Source organism: Bombus affinis, chromosome 3 (assembly GCF_024516045.1).
Source record: "Bombus affinis isolate iyBomAffi1 chromosome 3, iyBomAffi1.2, whole genome shotgun sequence".
NCBI classification, from domain to species: domain Eukaryota; kingdom Metazoa; phylum Arthropoda; class Insecta; order Hymenoptera; family Apidae; genus Bombus; species Bombus affinis.
Genome location: NC_066346.1, coordinates 11,096,360 through 11,117,635, shown reverse-complemented (window position 1 = coordinate 11,117,635; position 21,276 = coordinate 11,096,360). Strand labels below are relative to the sequence as shown.

Sequence of the window (21,276 nt, the reverse complement as noted above, 5' to 3'; positions counted from 1 at the left end):
AATCCATGTTCATAAAATTCTAATCGAAACATTTCCGTCAGGAAATGTATAATGATTCGCTTTGAATCTATCGTAGGAGTAGGAATGGTCACAGTAGTAGATCACCTACGAATATTTAATAGATTCACGTTTTCTTTCGTTCCTTTGTATCATGCCGATATGCAAAGCTGAACACGCTTTATACGATTTTCAAGAATGTTCATATCGATTCAGGTACACAATTCATATTGTATTACAACCAATGCACCGAATGACACTTAAAAGACAACACCGTACCCTAACGTTTATCCTTTGTACGCACGGTATCGTGCCAATCAATGTTGGGCTTCGATTACAAGCACGAATAGAGGCAAGATGTTAGACAACGATCGAACATCGTGTTTGCAGTTGCTATACAAGTACAGACTTGTGTATCTTTAGGCACAGTAGCGGTTTCTATCTGGTAACAAAGGATCCTTAGGTGGAAATCAATTTTTGGAAAGTAACTCGATCTGTTCTGCCTTTCTTTAATCAGAAAATTTTGTATTCAATTTTTCTACGAATTTCTCAAAGAATTTCAAGGAGAAATTGAAATTTCTTTGATAAAGTGAATCGTACATTCACAAGAGTAGAAACATCTCTTTGATGTTTTGTACGTAGACACTGGCAACATCGAGTTATTTATAACAGGAAGAGTAATTTAGGATGAAATTTCTCTTTCAAAGACTATTTTAGCATTCGTATCTATTTACTTTGAAAAACGAAATCTTCATGCTGTTCTTTCTGTGTTCTAAGTAATTTCGATTTAAGCATTTACAAGCATTGATAGGTACAATTAATCTGTACACTGTTTCCTCTATTTGTGATATTTATTCATTTCGATTTACGGCAGGTTTCTTATCATTAAATAAAGTAATTAGCAAGAATCGAAATAATTTCTATCTCATAAATGGAAGCTACTCACGTTGCATACTTCAGCCGACGATGAGGCCCAATATTTTTGGCACATTCTTCGGTCATACGCGAATCTTATTGAAATTTCCCAATTTTAAAAACACTACGAATTTTCCAAACGATCAAATTATTACCATATGCTCATACTAGAAAATTCGCTGGCCGTTTCCATCATTTCCCGCCAATGACCAGTTAATTTTCGCTTGAAACGCAACTAACACGTTCCCCTAAGTTCCACGCCGCTCCATCGACATTTCGTACGTCTGACTGCCAATTTTAGTTACAATCACGTGCAATGGGACCGCAATCGGCAACCGTGCGTTGCATTACGCCACGTTTCGGTAGAATTCCAGTAATGTTCGCGCGTGGTTTTCAACGTAAAACAGGGATATCCATTTCATCTTCCTGCGCGGCCCCACATTTTTCCTTTCTTCCATGCGATCACTATCGTTCGGCCATGAGAACGCAAGAATCTCTTGTCGCCGACATATTTATGGAGAACTGGTCGGGATTCCATGGAGAAACGCTCATACTTAACACAGTTGAGACGCTAGAGACACGCAAGAATTTGCTACTTCTATTAATTGTTCGATTGCTCGTTTTTTGCAATTGCTGGCTTTCTTCTCTTGCTCGTTGGTTGCTGTGACAGAGTTTAAGGAAGTGCAGTCGAAGTGGAAAAATATGCGATTGCGGATATTTGTGCAAATTCGTATTTTTACGAAGGTACTCGAAGAAATGGAATTTACAGAGAAACTTATTTCACCCTGTTAATGTTACAACAAATACTTCATTTCGTACGCTTCGCGTAATTTTGCATACTGTATGCGTCGTGCACGTTTTTGCATCTCTAGATTTTCTAGAAACGCGTGAAGACTCTACCGATCAGTCGTTGCTGGAAAGAGATATGCACTCGGTGCTTCTAATTTGTTGGGGAAACTTCAGTTATTTCATTTATATAATAGTTTCTTTTTACTTAAGATAACAATTCCCTTATCGGGATACATGGTTCTGCTTTTTGCTTATTATACACAATATCTAAAGTTCTTTTATTTCTTTCCTTCCTTTTCACTCCATCCACTCTATCTCCTCTTTCTCACGCTGTTTCTTATTTATCGTTCACGTTATTTCACGTTCTTTTCCCATATGTTGCAATGTCTTTTCTTTTTGTTACAATTTACGTATATAATAGTTATTATACTGAAATACGATGTATCATTTGTAGTTGTAGTCACGATAAAAATATATACTTTCATTAATATCAATAAATAATTATGAAAAGTATAAAGTACTTTTATTAATCTATCGCCAAGAGGAAAAATAAAATATTCCGCAATTTAATTTGTAATTCTCAAATAAAGATAACAATTCTGAAACAAAGAATAATAGAAGTGCGAAGTAATTGAGGCTATAACAATGATAAGAGATAACGAAATTTTCAACAATATTTAATTAATTCATGCTATTTAAGCCAATATCGACGCCATTATCAACTTCCAAGATCAAGATCCGTCTGACCCAAGTTAAATCACACCACTCGTACAACCGATGACATAAATACACGATGAACCTGCTTTACCTCTTGCGTTACGTATCCCAAGTGATATGATCTAAAAAACAAGAATCTCGAAGAGACTGCTTTCAAGGCTGCGACTAAGCCTGTGCGCCAAGTATTGGCTAAACTCGATCCGGTAGATCGTTGCCTGCGAATTTACCGTAAAATGTAAATCGTGTCAAACCATTTTTCAATCGGAACGTGATTGACCAGTTTACCACCGTAGAAAGTGAATTAACATTCAGGCGAGATCGGCCGCTGCAGATAGCATCGTTATTTTTAACGAGCGCAGGTTTCCAGTGAATAGTAGCTCCTTTGACTGGTGGAAAAGAAAAAAAGAAAGAAAAGAAAGAAACGCTCTTACAGACACAAAACTTCTGTTCTTGCTCTTGAAAAGTTTGAATAATTTCTTTCTTCTCGTTACATCATACTCCTCATATCTTCTCGTGTTATAGGCATAGAACTATATTTAAGAACTATTTTGGAGGAGGGAAAGCTTCTTCTTTTTTCTTTAGAATTTAATTATGCGATATCACAAAGGTGAAATTTTAAGAAAATTTTTAAAAAGAACACGAAAAGATTCGATAAACGTGTCAACCAGTTCTCCCTGCTATTTTTGCCATCAAACAAGTTAATCGAACACCGTTATTCTGTTGAAAAAATACCTTTATACTCTCCAAGATATATTAGGTTGTCCGAAAAATTTCTTTCATTTTATAAGGAAATAATAGACGCACAATGTTTTTTATTTTATATTAGTTTATTGAATTATGCACGAACATAGTAATAGAAATATAACGAAATGGATTATACTTAATTCAATAAAATAATATAAAACAGAAATTCTTGTTCATCTATTATCACCTTATGAAACGAAAGAAACTTTTCGGACAACCTAATATAAAATGAATAATTTCGAACACAGTTTCGATTTACTTGGCAACTTGCTCCGCAAAAAATTGTCAAACACGACCCATGATTTTCGCCTAAGACGGTCTAATCTTTTCGAACTAACTTTCATTTACCTACTTTTATATTGTTATTATTTATCTGTTATGTGTCTTACTCGCACACTCTCGTATCAGAGCATGATTTATCTCTACATTGTAATTTTGCTCTCGAGCGTCGCAGATTTATCGCATTTCTCTTTTCCCTCGCTGTTCGTTGTTATTTCAGATTTCGTTGTTATTAACGTATATGTATGTAATTGTACTGTCGTTACGCAAGCGTCGCGCGGACATCTGTTTCGCGATAGCGGCGCGGCGGTTCGCTCGTTCAGAAAAACTCTCGTACAATTTCCTAACGATATCCGTGAAAATACCGCGTTTCTCGATCCTGGCCGCGACACACAGACTCACGCACACCGACCGCTCGCTTATCACCGATTAAATTCTTGCGAATAGTGTGCAGCAAGAGCATAATTGCGCAAGATTACGTCGGGTCGTGCTGCAACGCTCGCGGACCTTTATCTTACGCAACACGTCGTGAATTGTGTTCTCCAATTGAGATTTTAACCAATTTATTCTTTTCTTCTAATCAAACTTTCTAATTATCTTCCGGTGAATTAAAGACTGATGCATCGACTCGGCGGCCGATCGATCTGTCGATGCTTTGCTTCGATTATGAGACTCTGAGTAACTGTGAGCAATCGTTCGTTGTGTAACTTCGTGTCGGTAGAGCGAGGTATTTGCTGACATAGCGTTTGGTGGTAACGCCGATAACAATTGTTTGTGGAATTTGTTTCTCGCTTGTAACGTATTAGGTTGTCCGAAAAGTATCTTTCTTTTACAGACACGTCTTTTACAACAACGCATCTTTATACAAACATGAAACCTAATCTGATGAACGTTGTGATCTTTATCTTGATAAAACAAAATGGATCATACGTAATTCGATAAAATAATATGAAACGGAAAATGTTGTGTATCCATTATTTCCTTATAAAACGAAAGAAACTTTTCGGACGACCTAATATTAAGGAGACCGAAGAAACGATGGGAAACGTTTAAGATATCTGTTAATAGATTTTTATAGTTTCATCGTACATGTAGTCTATTAAAAGTATAAGCTTCCTAAAGATTTCATATTCAGCTTTCGAAAACAACTGGTCACTAGTAATTCTGTTTTATTTTCAAAGGATTGGTCCATCGCTATGAGACGGAATCTAATAAATAATACTAAAGGAAAAGATGCCAAATTTCAGAATGCTTTGCAAAGTATCTCTAATCTAATCAAGTTTCCCATTGTAATCAATTTCGTCGTATGAAGATGTTCCCTCTATCTTCAGACTCTCTGTACTCTTTTACTCGCACGATACAATCCGAAGCAAATTATCCGAACTCTCCTCTAAAAAGAATACGTACAACCAGCACTTCAACTTCCACCTTTAAGCCACAATTTTCGCCGTGAATCGCGATTACATCGGCTAGAAACTTCGGCTCAGATCATACACGGTTCGCATGAAATTATCACAATCCTCGTTTGAAAAGAATACAATGTGCGCTGTAACCTGCACTTTTAAACCACAATTTGCCCCGTGAATCACGATCACAATTACGTGTTTAAAACCAACTTCTCCCCTGTACTTTCTCCAAGCACACGATCGATCTGTCCTGGTCGATGCATACACGTATTTATGCAAAGAGAGAGATCAGGTTATGGACAACGAGGATATGGCTGGTGGATGCATAGATAAAAGTGTCTTTGTTACGATCGAACGAAGGAGGAGAAACGGCGTAGATCCCACGATGGCGAAACACGCTCGATCAACTATAACGCGGGTCATTGATTTAGCCGGTCTCGCACCTATATCCGCGTAGCCGCGCGCTACCGTGGTTATGCATTATGCAAAACTTTTTTTTCCAACCTGCAGTGACTTTAGTCTCTGGGTGAACAAAGAAAAAAGCTACAATCTCTTTAGTTTCCTCCCTCTCTCCCTCTCTCTTTCTCTCTCTGTATGTTCTTTGTATGTATATGTTGGCGTGCGTTGTGAACAGCATTGTCCATTTGTTCTCCGATTACCGCAAAATCGTGTCACGTAGGGCATAGGGCGTAGAGGACACCTTAGGCCTTTCAATTCGATCGCATCGCGAAAAGCGTAAACCGTGAACGATTGCGTACCATCGCGAATCCAACTGGAACGTGATTTATCGGTGATTTGTAGGCGGCGTTCGTTGCTACCGTTGTATATCATTGGTAAATGGTCCGGAAACGTCGGACTTTAATCAAAAGTGCGTCCCTGTAATTGCTCGTAGTAATTTATTGGTACACAGAGGGGAGGGGAGCGTGGGATCTTCGAAATTTAAAATTGTTGTGTAGAAAATGGACAAGAATGGATCGTAGCGTGGGAAGTTACGCTTTTGGTCGATTTTCCTCCTGAACTTGGTTACATTCTTTCGAGTTTTATGTAGAGATGGAAGAAAAATCTACAATAGAGATATAATAATAATTTAGCAGGACATTGTAATTTACTTTAGAGTATAATGATTTTTAGTTTTTGTAAATAATAATAGGTCACGATTTACCAATATTATGATACAAAAAGATCGGTAAAATTTCCGATGAGAATTGAACAGATATGAAAACGACACGACGCTAATCTGCGGATAATCGGGTGGCGGATTAATTCGATTCAATGGCGGAAAATTCGATCGATCGGTGTCGACACCACCTAACAGCTGTTAGCTTTCAGCTGTTCGACAACATTAAAACCGAAGGATTTCTTTGATCGTGCAATTAAACACTGGTTGGTTGGCGGACGTGTTCGCGGGCGCGTTGCTGCGCGCAAGAAACCGCGACGTATATTGTGTTACAATTTCAAGCGATTCGCTTGATGAAAGGGATCGGTTTTTCGTATTATTAGAGGCTCGCTCGCGGCTTTGATCGATAACCCGATGGCCTTGAATAGACACCGGACTTTTCTAACGAAGTAAAAGTTGACTGCGGTGAGACCGGCTTCGTAAGGATTTTAAGAGATTGCACGTCGCCGAAGGCATGTTCGATCGTACATATTTATTCGTGCACGATCAATCGGAATACTTTCTAATACCGTGCCGATACTTTGCCATTAAATCGTCGGTTAATTGAAAAAATCAATGTACGCGTGTTCTTTTTCATTGTACAAAAACTTCGCGATCTTTTGTTTAAAAAAGAAATGGAAAGAGAGATTTTCCATGTAGTTTTACATATTCATAGAACATTCATTTACGGTTTAATGAGTTGCTGAAAAATTAAAATGATAATGTTATTCGTTTGTTAACTTCGTTTAAAAAAGAGGAGAAAAAGGATTAAAATGTATTTTTGCATTTTTATAGGATATTTTTAATTTGACGTTTAAAGCGCAATGTATTTTTAATTTAGTACGTTCAAGTTAAAGAAGCTATAGGTCTGGCCAAAATCAATTAATTCCTCAAGGCCGCCGAGCACCGAGTATCCTTCACCGCATCTACCAATTTCAGATATCACTTTCCATATTTTCTTCTATATTTTCCATGTTTCCCAAAATCAACGTCAAAACCACATCTACCAATGGGGAAACAATCTACCGAATTACATACAACTCTATAAGAAACTTCCAACTTCGGTTCTATCGCCATCCAATGTGATATATGATTACCATATGCGAGGGAGGCAATCGTTCATTGGCGAAAACTCTCGACTCATTTGGTTAAGAGACGGAAACTTGTTCTAAGAGGTACCATGGAAATACCCTGGAAAACGAGCAACAATCTCGCTCCGCCCTGCACTCCGACCGCGATACATCCAAGGCCGCTCGAGGCCGATCGAGTGGCTCGAATTCGTCGATTCGCGGGTGCGGCAGACAGAAGGCACTCTTTCACTCTCTATCTGTCTTCTTTTAACTTACGTACGACCATTCGCCTTCTCGCTCGTTGCTCGTTCTCTCAGTCGCTGGCCTAGCGTCTAGTCTCTGTCCGGCAACCCTCGCTTTCTCTGTCTCTTCGTTTCTCTCTTACAACCGCTTATTCGATAATACTTGCTCTCTTTGTCGCTCGTGTATACACTTGTAGTATTCTGGCCACATTCTCTCTCTCCTACGCGTCTGTGTTACATTTAGTCTTAGTAGTGTGTTTAGTTGGTTTCTTGTTTCATATACCTTTTATTTCATTCGCTTGCTTTCTTTTTTCGCTTGTTTGACTTACCGATTTTTATATCCCTCCTTTTTGGTATTATTGCTCTATCAAGAAACCATATTGAGAAATTTTGAATAGAACGCGTGAAGGGTATTTAAGGTTAGGAACTTGTGAAAGGTTAACAGTTGTTTCCAAGAGATACTACAAGTTTTTGTTTCGTTGGAGATACCGCGAATAACGCGACTTATTAACTTATACATCGGTATATTACACATTGCGGAGTATATTCGCATAGGCAGCTGTAACGACATCGATCACTATGGACATAACCCAGGGAAAGGTCTAAAACTTTCACAGCTATCTACTTCCTAAAACACAGTCACACCGCTTCTTTCCCAGATGTTTACGTAATATCCCTAAAAGCATACCATCCTTACCTTTCAACGCTCAGATCAAACCAACGAAACTCGTCTAAAATAGAATCAATTAAACCTAACAATTTCCGCCATATGTGCTGTCACTTTCGAAATACATACCTTTGATGAAATCGAAGACACGTATCGATCATTTCGATCGCTATTTCTCTAACATACGGTCGATCAATTACCTCATTGGTCGTTTTACATAATACACATATACTTGGAAACTATTTACCATTTTACGAGGAAACGTCGGATCGTTCGACTAGCTTTTCGAATTATTTCGACGAAAAAGAATGCAACCAAGTATATAATTATTTTTACACAAATATCCCGAACTATTCGAATAATTCCTAACTGTTGCTCTCTGTCTCTGTCGGATGCTTGGTGCGGCGCACCGAGCGCGAACGTCCTTGACGGTCGCCGTGGCGACTGCGCAACACAGAACAGCGCAGCGTTGCGCGTCGTTGCGCTTGCGCGCACTCGATGCACTCGCCCCACCCCCATCCCACCGCCTCAGTGACAAGCCGCCCCCCACCACGCGGTCCACCTTTACCGTCACGAGCAACCCCACTTTTCTCTCTAACTATATATCACGGTTGCCGCATATTACGTCATCGACACCTTCACTTTGCCCATGCTCGGCGCGCACGATGCTCTGCCACTCGTTGCTCTTTCATTGCGCTCGCACGTTGCCCGCACACGTCCTCTCGCAGCATATTGTTGCTGCTCCTGTCCAGCATCCTTCGATCTCGTTCCATTTCGTCTTTCGATTATGTTCTTTTACTTGTTCTTTTTTTATTTTGCGTAAACATGGATATAGATCGTAATGGAAGGGGAAAAATTAGGGAATTAGAGAACTGACAGTAAGGGAAATAAATTTTTCAGGAAATACATTGTAGTAGTTACTCGATGATTTAATAATAAACAAATCTTTCTCGTTCGAGCTCGCCGAGGACGGTGCTGTGCCACTTGTTGTTCTTTCGTTGCGCTCATACATTTCCTGCACACATCCTCTCGCAGCATATTGTTTCTGCGCCTGCACAATATTCTTCAGTGTCGTTCTATGTTATATTTCGATTACACTTTTTACTTTCGTTTCTTTTGCCACCTTTTTTTCGTTTTGAATAAAGATGGATGTAGATTGTAATTGAAGACAGAATTGCTGGGAAAGTGACACAACTAAGAAAAGTACATTTCTTTGATGATCAGAGGGATTTGAAGTAGGAAGTGATCCATTATACTTGATCAGTTCATAATAAACAAATTTTGTCCTTTATGATTTTACTGATATTCTTTGGATTTTGAGGGTTTCCGTTAAAATATTCTCCATCTGTTTCGCTTGCTATTAAAAAACAAAAGAGAAAGAAACAGTTCCCGTGTGAGTGTTGCATTCTTCTTGCTCTGTAATATGGTTGAATACTTACGACACTCGTCTCGAAGTAAATACTTCATCTTTAGAGACAATTTGGTAGATATCTCGAAATTGATGATTTTTAACGCATGTTACTGACCTAGTTGTTTTTATAGAAATTATTATGTATTACGAAATACATATATACGTGGATATTTCTTTCACATTTTTATTCTAAATTGTACTTAAAATTTTCCAGAAGCACCTAAGATAAAAATCAAGTTCACGTTGATCGATTGCTTTTTAAAAAGTATTATTCGATATTTTACAATGATGTATCTGTCCATATCATTATATATATCTTTCATTTCGTAACGAAACGATATACGAATCCCACCTCCAAATACATATTTTTAAAAATGTATCAAAATTATATCGCATCGTGCGCAGATAAAAGTTGTTTGCTTGAAAAAAATTTTTCCACTACGGACCAATAAAAGATCCTCGAGCCACCAACAAACATGAACAACTACGCACGGGAAGCGCAAATATTCGAGATTCATCGTATTGTATCTTGACAACTTCCTTTTTCTCTTCATCGCGAAGAGGATGATGAGGACCGCAGCTTTGACTCGTCCATGGTGGATACTGGAACGACCGGTTTTTCCAGAAATTCACGCGAACAATTCGGACGATTAACATTCAAATATATATTTATATTCGTTAGTCGGTGGGCAACGTTATCTTCAAGTTAATCAGTCCACCGATCGAAAATTCAAATGAAGTCTGGGAAGTGATCTTCCCTGAAACCGAGAAACCGGACCGTATCCAAATTAAAAATATCTTTTTATTTCGAGTCAATAAGAATACTTACATCGATCGGCTAAGATTAGCTGATTTATGGATCACACAACATATACACGTAATATTTTTATAGGTGTTATGCACTCGTTCGAATAAAGTTATAAATTGCTAAAGATGTTAGAATTTTATAAATTCTTCCTCGGTTACAAGATGTTACCTGACTATCTTATCTGACAAAAAATTAGGCGGTTGTAAAACAGAAATTTCTAGCCTACAATTTGTAATCTAATTTACTAATATCGTTAGTTGGTAAACTGTTGTGCAAGTGTCTTAGTTTCATGAAGTATACGACTCATAAACTTGCTTCATCGAACTTTTAACGATAAACCAATGGTCCATATCTTTATTAAGATTATTTTTACCACGATTATTTTTAACACGTAAGAACGAGGGAATTATTCGACGGTTCTAACATTTGAATGAAATTCATTTCACTCTTTCGTTGTCCCCTTTTTTGTCTACCTACTGTTGTCCAGTTGCAAAAGATAATGAGGAATTTGAAACGCGCGAATTCTTACACGAGCATCGATGAATGACACGCGTTGACAATGTAGCGCATCCGAGAATAGATAAACCGCGGCTTCCATTTAAAAGCACCACAGACCAATACTATGACGTGAAAGTAACGATCTGATGCAGAGTCAATAACCTGCGATAACTGTTTGACCTAAAAGTGTCTTTGGAACTTCGTCGATGCATCTTTTTTCATTCCCTTTGCATCGGCGTCGAAAGCTCTGCGATTTGTATGGCGGTTCGGCATGTTTCGTTTGCTCTGACCACATAATTATTTAATCGACGCCAATTTCCGTTCGATTACGGTCCTTTTATCAAATATCTAGCGTCTTTTCTATACATGTACGTACGTATTTGTGAATTTGAATTCTGTTGAGGTCTTTTTATACGTAGGTGAATTTTAAAAAGCAATAAATTTTAGATTATATCAGCTTTTGCCGTAGAAACGATTTTTACAGTTTTACAATTTTATGGTTTTATTGTCAAACTTGTGTTACTTGCTACATAATGGTTGATAAATTTTTGCTGGAAATATTAAATTCAATCAATTAATGAATTTTCGCAGATCATAAATTTCAGATTATAAACTCCTGTCGTACGGAATTTTCGTAACTTTATAGAGTTACTTGTTACTTGCTGCGCAAAGAGAAAGAATTAACGTGGACAGTAAAAAGTCGCGACTTGTCAATCTTAATCGACTCTTTGTCCAGCATAGCAAGTAACGAGTTTGGTAATAAAACAACAGTAACAGAAGTTTATAACTTATAAATTATGACTTTTATCATGCAAAAGGTTCCCAGCGGTGACCATTATTTCTTTCACCAGCGTATGCGTTCGAACTTTCCCTTGTCACGTTTGGGCGACAAGGCGTGTAACAATATGCATTTAATAATCGAAATAAACGGGGGAAGAATTACCCTGTTGACGTTAATAAACCATTAGCATATTTATAAGCAATAAGCATTTAATTCGATCTTTTTTTAAACTCGCACTTAAAGTCCATATTCATAAAGTTATACCTCCTTGGAATAATGTAGAGCAAAGTTCGAGCTTTAAAATATAAGTGGAAAGTTTTGTAAACTCTAAAACGACATATTTTCTCTTGGTGTTCAGTTCAGAGCATTCCATTATTACATATTCCATTATTACATATACCGTACCGTTAATACCATTATTTACATTGTTATTAACTATAGGAATTAGCAGATTGTAAATTTGAATTATTCGTTAGAGAAATTTAACGATAATGAAGTACAAGATGACGTCAGTGTAATTGTTAATTTTAAATATCATTGTCTGAAATAATGCGAGTAGCCTTTGAGTGTCGATGAAAAGGAGGATTCTCTTTACTTTCTATCTTACTGATAGTTTGAAAAATAAAACTTTTAAAAGTACAAAAATGTTATATATATAAATTATATATATGTACATATAGTGACTACAAAAAAATATTTGCACATAATCCTATTTTCCAATGTAGGGTTTTTTTTTATCAGGTTCTACATTTCATTTTCATAATATCAAATTTTGATCATATGGAAGCAGCGCTAAATGATACGTAATTTAATATACTTGGATCTAATTAATTAATATATAAATTCTATAATAAATACAGCGATGTGCAAATACTTTTTGTGTCCGCTGTAATGAAATACAGCAGTGCATATCTCCGCGTTACGTCTTTTCTTTCTTTCGTTCTTTCTCTTTTATCTTTTTATTTCATCACAATGCGACAAAGAAATCGTTGGTAACACACGTATTTAGGTTCTAGCTCTAATACACGGCCATTGATATCGCGTACGTTTATTTGCGTGAATATTACGAAAATAGCATGCATTACGCGAAAAAGGAAAATACGGAGTGTTACGCGAGAATTAGAACGTTCGCCAGTCCCGTTACCGCCGGTCTAATTCCTATGCCTGAAGCATTCTTCAACAACGAATATACAGAGTAACGCCATTAGTAATAGATTGTTCAGAAAATTCATAGTGAAAATTAAGAAAGGTTTAATTAGAGTTAGGCTTTTTGAGATTTAGAATGCAAAGAGTCTTTTTTGGAAAAATCGTTCGCCTTTTTCGATAATGAATTAGCCTCAAATATATTCAAATAGCTTTTACAGGCTTCTAGAGTATTTGATTTCTTGTCTATAACGTTCGAGTAAGTCCTTCAAAGACCATAACTACACCTATCTACTAATATTCGATATATGCGACAGAAAATATTTTTGTGAGCCACTGTAGATAATTTTTATCACACATTTTTCTTGTCATATAAATTTTTCAATATTTTTATGATCTCCTAGTGGCTTTTAAAATTTAACTTATTTTATTAAGTGACGGTACAAAAGATACTTATGAACAGAAATGCTTTTGCAGTAAATATCTTCGTACCAACTAGTCAAAAAAATGTGAGATTTCAAAACATTTTATATTTAACGTATACAACAGTTCCCTATGGCAATCATTATAATACTTTCGTGAGCCAGTGTCTATATCGGGGACGTCGTCTCTTCTGTTACATTGCGCCTTAATTGCATTAATTATTGTCTTCCTTTTTCCGCATCGCCCAGTTGAATTTCTATATATACACGAACCGTATTAACAACGGCGGAAGCGATGGAAAGACCAGCTGGTAGAAAATTCCTGGCCAGAGTAGAATCGAGTGGAAAACTAGAGCAACAACTCTTCAAAAGTTTCATCGTCGATGTGGAAATATTCAGCTGATTGTAGAACGATCGGTCGCGCGAATCCCGCGCTCTGCCGTATGCTATAGTCACCTATAACATACCTGGTTGGTTCTAGAAGTCGATGGAAACGTTTAAAATACGTAAAATACATTTTCGCCAACGAAAAAAATAACGCCAGCCAGATGCATGTGTTTGTTTTATCGCTTGAAATCGCCAATGTTATTACGTAACCGCGACGACAACCACGTTCAGATAAGAACTGTGCAATATATAAATCGCTCGTACACGATTGCAGCGCACAACGAAATTGAAAGACCTGTGCCATTGTAATATTCTATTTTTCTATCCAGTTTAATAGGCGATCTTCGTTCTTGAATATTTGATTTGATTGTAATTATACGTAAAATTCCTTCACTTTTATTATCATTTCAATATATGAGTTTTCATACATTACAAAGTGTACAAATAAAAGATTGAACATTACTCGGAAATAATTATAACGTGGCAAACGAAAGATTTATGACAGTAAAACGTTGATTCAGCCAAAAGAAAAATTCTATCTTATATCATTTACGTGTAAGAGTTTCAAATAATTTGGATCAACTACACTTGATCCTAATCTAAATTCATTTTTTATTAGAAGTTGAGTGAAAAGTTAAAGTTTCACCACAAATAATTACTGCAATTTAGAACGCATAATACTCGCAGTGATGGAACGTTGAGAACAAGTGTCGTTCAGCAAAAAGCCTCAGGTATTCTTAATATGAAATTTTACGCGGTTTGGCAGATTTAAAAATAAATCAGACGTCGCTTGTGTAAAGTGTTGGTGTGCCGGCCGGCGTTCTTCGTGCATTTTATTACGCACGTAACGTGTGTGTGCATACATACGTCAAAATCGAAGTGGAATCGTGACTCAGGAGCGCGTGGAAGCGCTGCTTCGAAGGGAAGATTGGCGGCGCGGATGACGTTTTACGAACGATAATACGGGGATAGACGTTGGCCAGGCGTAGAGGGGGTAGGAATAGTTACTATAGATATATGTAGGTATAGTAAGAGGGTGGATGAGAAGAGTGGGGGAAGGTAGAGTGCGTGCGCGCTCGAGTTGAACGCGGCTGTCAGTGTCAATTGGTTCGCCGCGACGACTTGAGGTGTCGTCAATGTGTAAACCAACGTTGTACTCGAAAGTTTCTTCCTCGCGTTCCGTCATTAGTCGGAAACGGTACGGTTTGACATTCGCATCGTCCCCTCGTTTCTGTGTGTTTACTATCCCTGCCGCGAAATCAAACGGCGAAGCGTCTATTTAACAACAACGGTGGTTCGAAGGATCGGGATCGATCGGAAACAGAAATTTCGATTTGAAACTCGTACCCAACTTTTCGGTTCGTCTCGTCTGCCCGTCAACGACGACGGGCAGCCACGTTTCATCGACAGAGCAGGCAAGTTCTATCTTTTCTTTTTTTCTGGTGATCCCGCTGAGATATTTCGATAAAAACAACGCGTCTATTGGTGACGATCCACACAGTGTGTGTGTACGATCGGTCGAACGGTGAGAGCAGCTGCGAGGAACTCAACACGCTCACGCAGATTTCCGTCGTTTCTGCACGTCGTTGCCGGCTTGAAAACGTCACGTGTGGTGCCGGACAAAGAGAAACAGAGAGAGCATATGCGATAGTAATCATAAACGCGTCGCATCCCCGCACGTTAAGTGGACGAGAGAACGTTCAGATAGGATATATGTTAGCGTGCTTTGACTTCGGTGAAGATCGGTGAGACGTGCTGTGCTACTGCGCCCCGACGACAACGCGGAGAGACTCTTACAAGACGTAAGTACCGTCCTAATATAGAGTACTCGTAACTCCATATGGTAGCGTATGAAAATAATTTGTTCCGTCCGAGCATATTCTTATCGACCAAAGAGCTTGATCTCATCCGTTTTAAACACAAGACGTTCATGTTTTCGCGTCAACGTAACCTGACTTTTCAGCGGATTAAGCAAATTTATAGATAAAATAACAGTGTATATGCTGATGTTCGTGTATCGCGCTATCGATGATTCTAGAAAATTTCGCCATTGGCATGCATGTATATGGATGGCATGGTAACGGTCGACATACCAAGTCTCGTCGAATTTTGAACGAGTCCCGCTTTTCGTCCGTTTTTTACTCTCTACGACGTTATCTCGCGTCTACTTTACCGACCGTGTTTTGAAAACAGCCGTATATGTCCATGAACGCGGATATATGAACAGCCGCGCTCTTTCCAGAACGTACATTGCACGCGCAGGCGCGTGACCTTTCCTAAGTCCTTTTCTTCCTTTCGCCGCGACCGTAGATAGACCTTTTTTTCTCTCTTTCTCTGTGGCTTTTTTTTCTTGTTGCTCGTCATTCCACAGGGAGAAACAGGGAGTATTCGACTTCTACCGGGGTCGTACCGTACATGCTTCTTGTCGTTTCGTGTCAATATTTACGCCAGACCTGTATGTGTATGTCTTTCGCTACGTGTATTATGAAACTCGCTTTCGTCGCTCAGTTATGTATGTACATGGTTTCTTCGTGTCGTATCGATTTCTTAGATCGTACGAATTTCTTACGAAAATCGCAAACATCAGATATGGTCGTTTACATTGGTTTCATCTAAACTAAATTAAAGTTAAAATTTGATTTACTTTAATTATAGAAAATTATACAAATAGAAAGTATTTACACAGAACATTCAAAACAACATGTAATTAATGTAATTCGCTTTTAAAATAACAAATTTATAATATTTGTTATTGATTCGTAAATTATTTTGTCCTTCGATCGAAATGACTCTTATTTATAATCGAAGAAGTATTTGTAATCGTAACGGCAGAAATGAAGGATTTTCAAATTGACCAAGGTCAAGAACTCGTTGATTTTCTCGGAAGCGAGAAACATCGTTGATAGGAGTAATTCGCGGCAGTTAGTATTTCCATTCGTTAAATGCAATTACACATGGACTCCTGCAAGACACGCGTCGATTAGAATCTTTGCGACGCGCCGGCAGGATCGATTATTATCCTGCCAGCTGGATCTTATCGCATCCTGTTCATCGCGTTGTTTGTTCCGCCCTGCTCCGCTCGTATACAAACACACACGCAATGCTGTGCAACTGTGCACGATTTTTTTCATAATTTTGTTGTATACTGGGTGTTTTACAGAAATCGAAAGTTATACAACTGCAGTTTATATCGTAGGAAGCAGAAAAAAAATTTCATTAGGCAAAATATATCACAGAAAAAGTATAAGAAAGAAAAGTGAAAGTAATACGTACTTCTTTTAAGACGGAAAAATGTATCAATTAGTGTATAGAAAAATATACCAAGTGATGCATCGCTTAAAACAAACTACTTAACGATATATTTTTTCTATCTTCTGCTATTTTAAACTTAACTGCATAAGACACCCTGTATACAAGTATTCATAGCTTCTAAATAATCGAGAAATCCGGTTATTTGAATAATTTACCATAAATTCATAATTTACTAGTAATTGAATAACATCTCTAGTTTATTCTTACAAATAGCGTTAACAGGAAGGCAGTAAAGTATTTAAAAACGAATAAAGAGGATGTGCATGATGCTTGCACGATCGATATAGTTAAAAACATAGAATTCCTTTATTCCAAATTAAGTTCTTTCATCTACTGATTTTTACGTAATTAGTTATTTCGATCTTATCGATATTGATTTTAGATTTCTAACTTAACATAATTTAAATCTATGATTCTGTGTTCGTATAATTATTTACATGATTCAGTGGTACTTCGTTTAATTACTGAGTAATTATCGACGATTCGTCTAATTAAAGTAATCCTCGGTATTATAAATAGGTCGCGATTTACGTCAAAGAGAATATTAATTTGGCAGAGCAAAATGCTTAACTTTTTCAGCGCATTATGAATCCATATATGAGTTACTAAAAAATTGTTCATAACGTCGTAAACCCATTTATGTGTTCGCCTACAACCATTCAATGAGCGTTATGAACCTATATGCACGTACGTCCAATACTATCTTTGCTCTTGTGCCTGGAGATAATAAAAACAGTAGGAAGAAACCGTTTTTATTGTGCCACGCTTGATGAATTTTCAGTTTTTTATTCTTTCTTTATTTAGTTTTCGTCCAAAGAATTACTATACTGGGAAAATTTATTAATTTTATAAGTACAAAGATGTAATTCGTTATTTAAAGTGCCTATAAGAAATTCCACAATCAGAGTAAATGAATAATAAATATTTAAAAGTCTATAATAATTCTATTTTTAATTCATTTAATTTAATATATAATTAGAGTACGTTTTTAATTCATTCTGTTCAAGTTTTTATATTTAAATAATAATCGGTATGTTTTGCATCAATAGCGAAAAATTGTTCGATCAAGCTTGCCGTAATAAGTAAACAGCGTATAATAAACGCGTTATCGAATATCGAATATCGTGGCGCTGGAAAGGTTAAGCGAGGTACATAGATTGAGGAAAGGATTCCGCTAATCGTATCAATTATTAGCGATACTTTATTAATTTTCTAGTAATAGAAAATACAAGTGGAAATTAATATCGTAAATGTGTCTTGAGAGCAATGTAGCGCATGAATAGAAAGAACATTCAAAATTGAAAAGAAAATTTGGTAATTTTTGAAACACTAACATTTAAAATTGGAAAGAAAATTTAATAATTTTTAAAATACTCTATGTTACAACAGAGTGATCGATAATTTCCAGTAAACGATCGACGAGCGTTCTTGGCTTAGAATTGCATATTAATATGTTTTAAAATAACGTCATCCTTCTTGTCCATTCCGATCATCCGTCGAGTGAATTTATAAGGAAAAAAGGCGTAGGAATTAGCGTCGATTGTGTAACGTTCGCCATGGAATATCCGGTTCTTTCGCGTTGCGTTGGCGTCTCTGAAATAATTCGCGAATCGTGAAGTTCACTGCAACGAAGCATTAGGCGTGTTGATCGTTTACGAGTTCCACAGCCTTGTAGCGAGATGAGGAAAGAAAACAAATTTCAAAAGATTCCAAACATTACGCGTTACACAGTGAACAGAAAGTTTCATGCAACGAGGGAGAAATAATTTTAGATTAATTTAATCTGCAACTGGTATGGTGTTTATATATTTTGTTACGCAGGCTGTACGGCGGGAATTCGCTGGAGTTTCGATAAAGTTCACCGCAGAAATATTATTTAGGTAGTACAAAAAACAGGAGAAAGATAATATCATCGATTATACCTATTATTTTATTTAATTGCTCGACGCAAAATATCTTCTTTTCATTGGAAGGATCAGTGAAAATAGATCTGATATATCTTTTGTAAAATGACCGAATAGTTTTACAGTAAAGAAACAACTACGATGGAATTAGGCCCTATACGTAGATTCAGATCATCTTTTACAATGTTTTAGTAAAACATATCGTAGTTTGAATTCATAGAGAATGACGGCCATGATAAAGAAATTTCAAAATTCTACGCGCACTAACTAAATAATTGAGTGATTAAAAACAAACAAAATTACACTTACAGCATAGTTATATTCTAGGTTTATCGTATGATTAAAAAATCTAAACAGTTACGAGTTAAGGAACTCCTAATCGATAAATTGTACTAAGATAAGTGAAATGATTATGAAAGATTAGAGTATTAGGTCTAAAGTGGAAACAAACTTAGACTTCATATTTGCTTGTTTGGATAAGAATTATTCCAAACTTTGGTCTTGTCTAATTAAAAAAAAAAAAATTTCGTAAGTTTCTAGAGCGCGCATATGGTTTCCATCTTTTCCTCTCTCGAATTCCGCGAACAAGCAATGAGTTCTATATTCGACCTAACGTGAAAGTATACGTACGTCCTTGGCGCAATAAACGCTACTTTCAGCTGGAACAAAGAGTAGCACGCAATAAAACGTCGAGTGCTGCTCGGCCTGCACTCACTTCCCCGTTACGTTCCATACGGTTTGTCCCCCGATATATTTTATTAAACTCGAAATGACGAATTCACGCGAACAGAATAGAGTGATTCATTCATCTATTTTTGATTGGAAAACTAACCACACTGAAAATGGATCCTGTTGATGCTTGTAAAAATTTTACAACGATAGATAAATCTTCCAAACGACATTTCATACAAGGTTTTTTAGATTTTCTTCTTTAAATACTTCACCGTTCTAATCTCATATTTTTTCCAGTCTAAATATCCAAAAATAAGTAATCCCTTTTTCTTCTATATTGAGAAGCTAGAAACGGATCATCTTATTGACTATAAAGATTTTACGACGATGGATCAATTTTTTAGGTGGTATCGTGTAAAATATCTCTTACGTAACTCTTGAATTTATATCGTTTCTTGGCTTAAACATAGAAAAGTAGTCGATTTTCGTTTTTCGTTGGAATTCTAAACTTGTCAAAAATGGATCTATTAATCGTGCACGCGATAATTCTGTGATTTGTGAATCAATTTTTCAAACGACATTTCGTAAAAGTTTTTCCAAATTTCCTTACGCGATAATTTTAACCTTCTAATCTCACGTATTTCAACACGTACGATTTTAATTCTTCTCGTTAACCAATAAATCTATACGCTCAAATTTAATTGTCCGAGTATAAATTCTGTCCAAATAAAATTTTACTTATCGCAATAAAAATCGTTCTCAATGTACGATTTATTAAATTCCAACTAACAATGAGTTCTTATCACCTATCCATATGATTAGCAAAACGTTAAGCCAATCGTACAAACGCTTACGACTTAACCTTTCAATTTCTCTCGTTGCTAATAAAACATGCAAACGTACGTTAATTGGAATGAAATTATTCAGACGTGAACTTTGATTATTATTGAAACTGAAAACACGTATTGTACGAATGATGCATGCGAGCTTCACGTGCGAACTGTTCTGCTCTTTAATGTATTCGAACGAATAGAAATCTTCTGTATATTAACGGAAACGAAGTTCGTGACAGTATCGATTCCTGTGACTACGTTCCCGAGTAAGCTGTATTTACATAGCGTGGCTACCGTTTTCAACAAATCGACGCCGTTATGCGACGTTAAATGAACATCGAAAGGCTTCTTTTTATTCCTTCTACGTTCCTTCTTTGCCTGTAAGATTTTACACGTCGGTAAAGCGATTCGTCGAGTCGTTGAGTAACATACATATGCTTTCCATATATTAATCACGCAAAGTAGTCAGAGAATGTACAACAGAAAGCGATAGTAGACAACGACGAAGCGTTCCTCGCTTTTTAATCTTGGCCACGCAGCTCGCTGCGAAGATAAGATTATTTAATTTGTGTCGGCTGTTCGATCGGGACGCGTCGCGGAATGTCAAGCGGATTCCCCGTTAAACGCTGTAACACGCGTAATGCCAGCTTGCGTTTTGGCACGCTGGCTTGTTCAATTATGCAGTCAACAGGTTGTCTTCGACTACGAGTAAACTTGTGCCACAGTAGCAATTAAATCGTTGAAATATCTTTCTATTACTTAAAGGGGCTGTGTGATTCAGTTTATTTCGTTTTTTGGCGATTCGTGTAAACGAAAATGAAACTTTCAGATTACGTTACGATACTATGTAAAACGAAGAGTTTTAGAATGCAGTGCGTTATCTGTAAAAATATAAAAAATATGTTCAGTAGACAAGAGAATTTTTTTTTAAATCCTAATAATGTAAGATAATTCGTTGGAATTTTCTATGGAATATTGTCACGTGTTTGCCATTATGAGAAACGCGTTATATACTTTCAAACGATAAACACGTATCTCAGTAGAGAATAAAATTATAACTTGGTCAATTATGAAACTAAAGTTATGATAGGGTAAAAAGTAACAACGCGTGAATTTATAAATT

General features: G+C 36.8%; 1 protein-coding gene across 2 annotated transcripts in view; it reads left to right on the top strand.

The window, feature by feature from the left end:
• Positions 1-21,276, top strand: part of LOC126914694 (terminal nucleotidyltransferase 5C) — a 152,916-nt gene that overhangs the window by 54,827 nt on the left and 76,813 nt on the right. The window contains exon 1 of one of the 2 annotated variants that reach the window (XM_050718984.1): positions 14,509-15,234. The exons of the other annotated variant lie outside the window; for it this stretch is intronic. The gene's annotated coding sequence lies outside the window, so the exon portion shown is untranslated. Of the gene's footprint in view, positions 1-14,508; positions 15,235-21,276 lie in introns of those variants that run through there. 2 annotated transcript variants of the gene reach the window in all.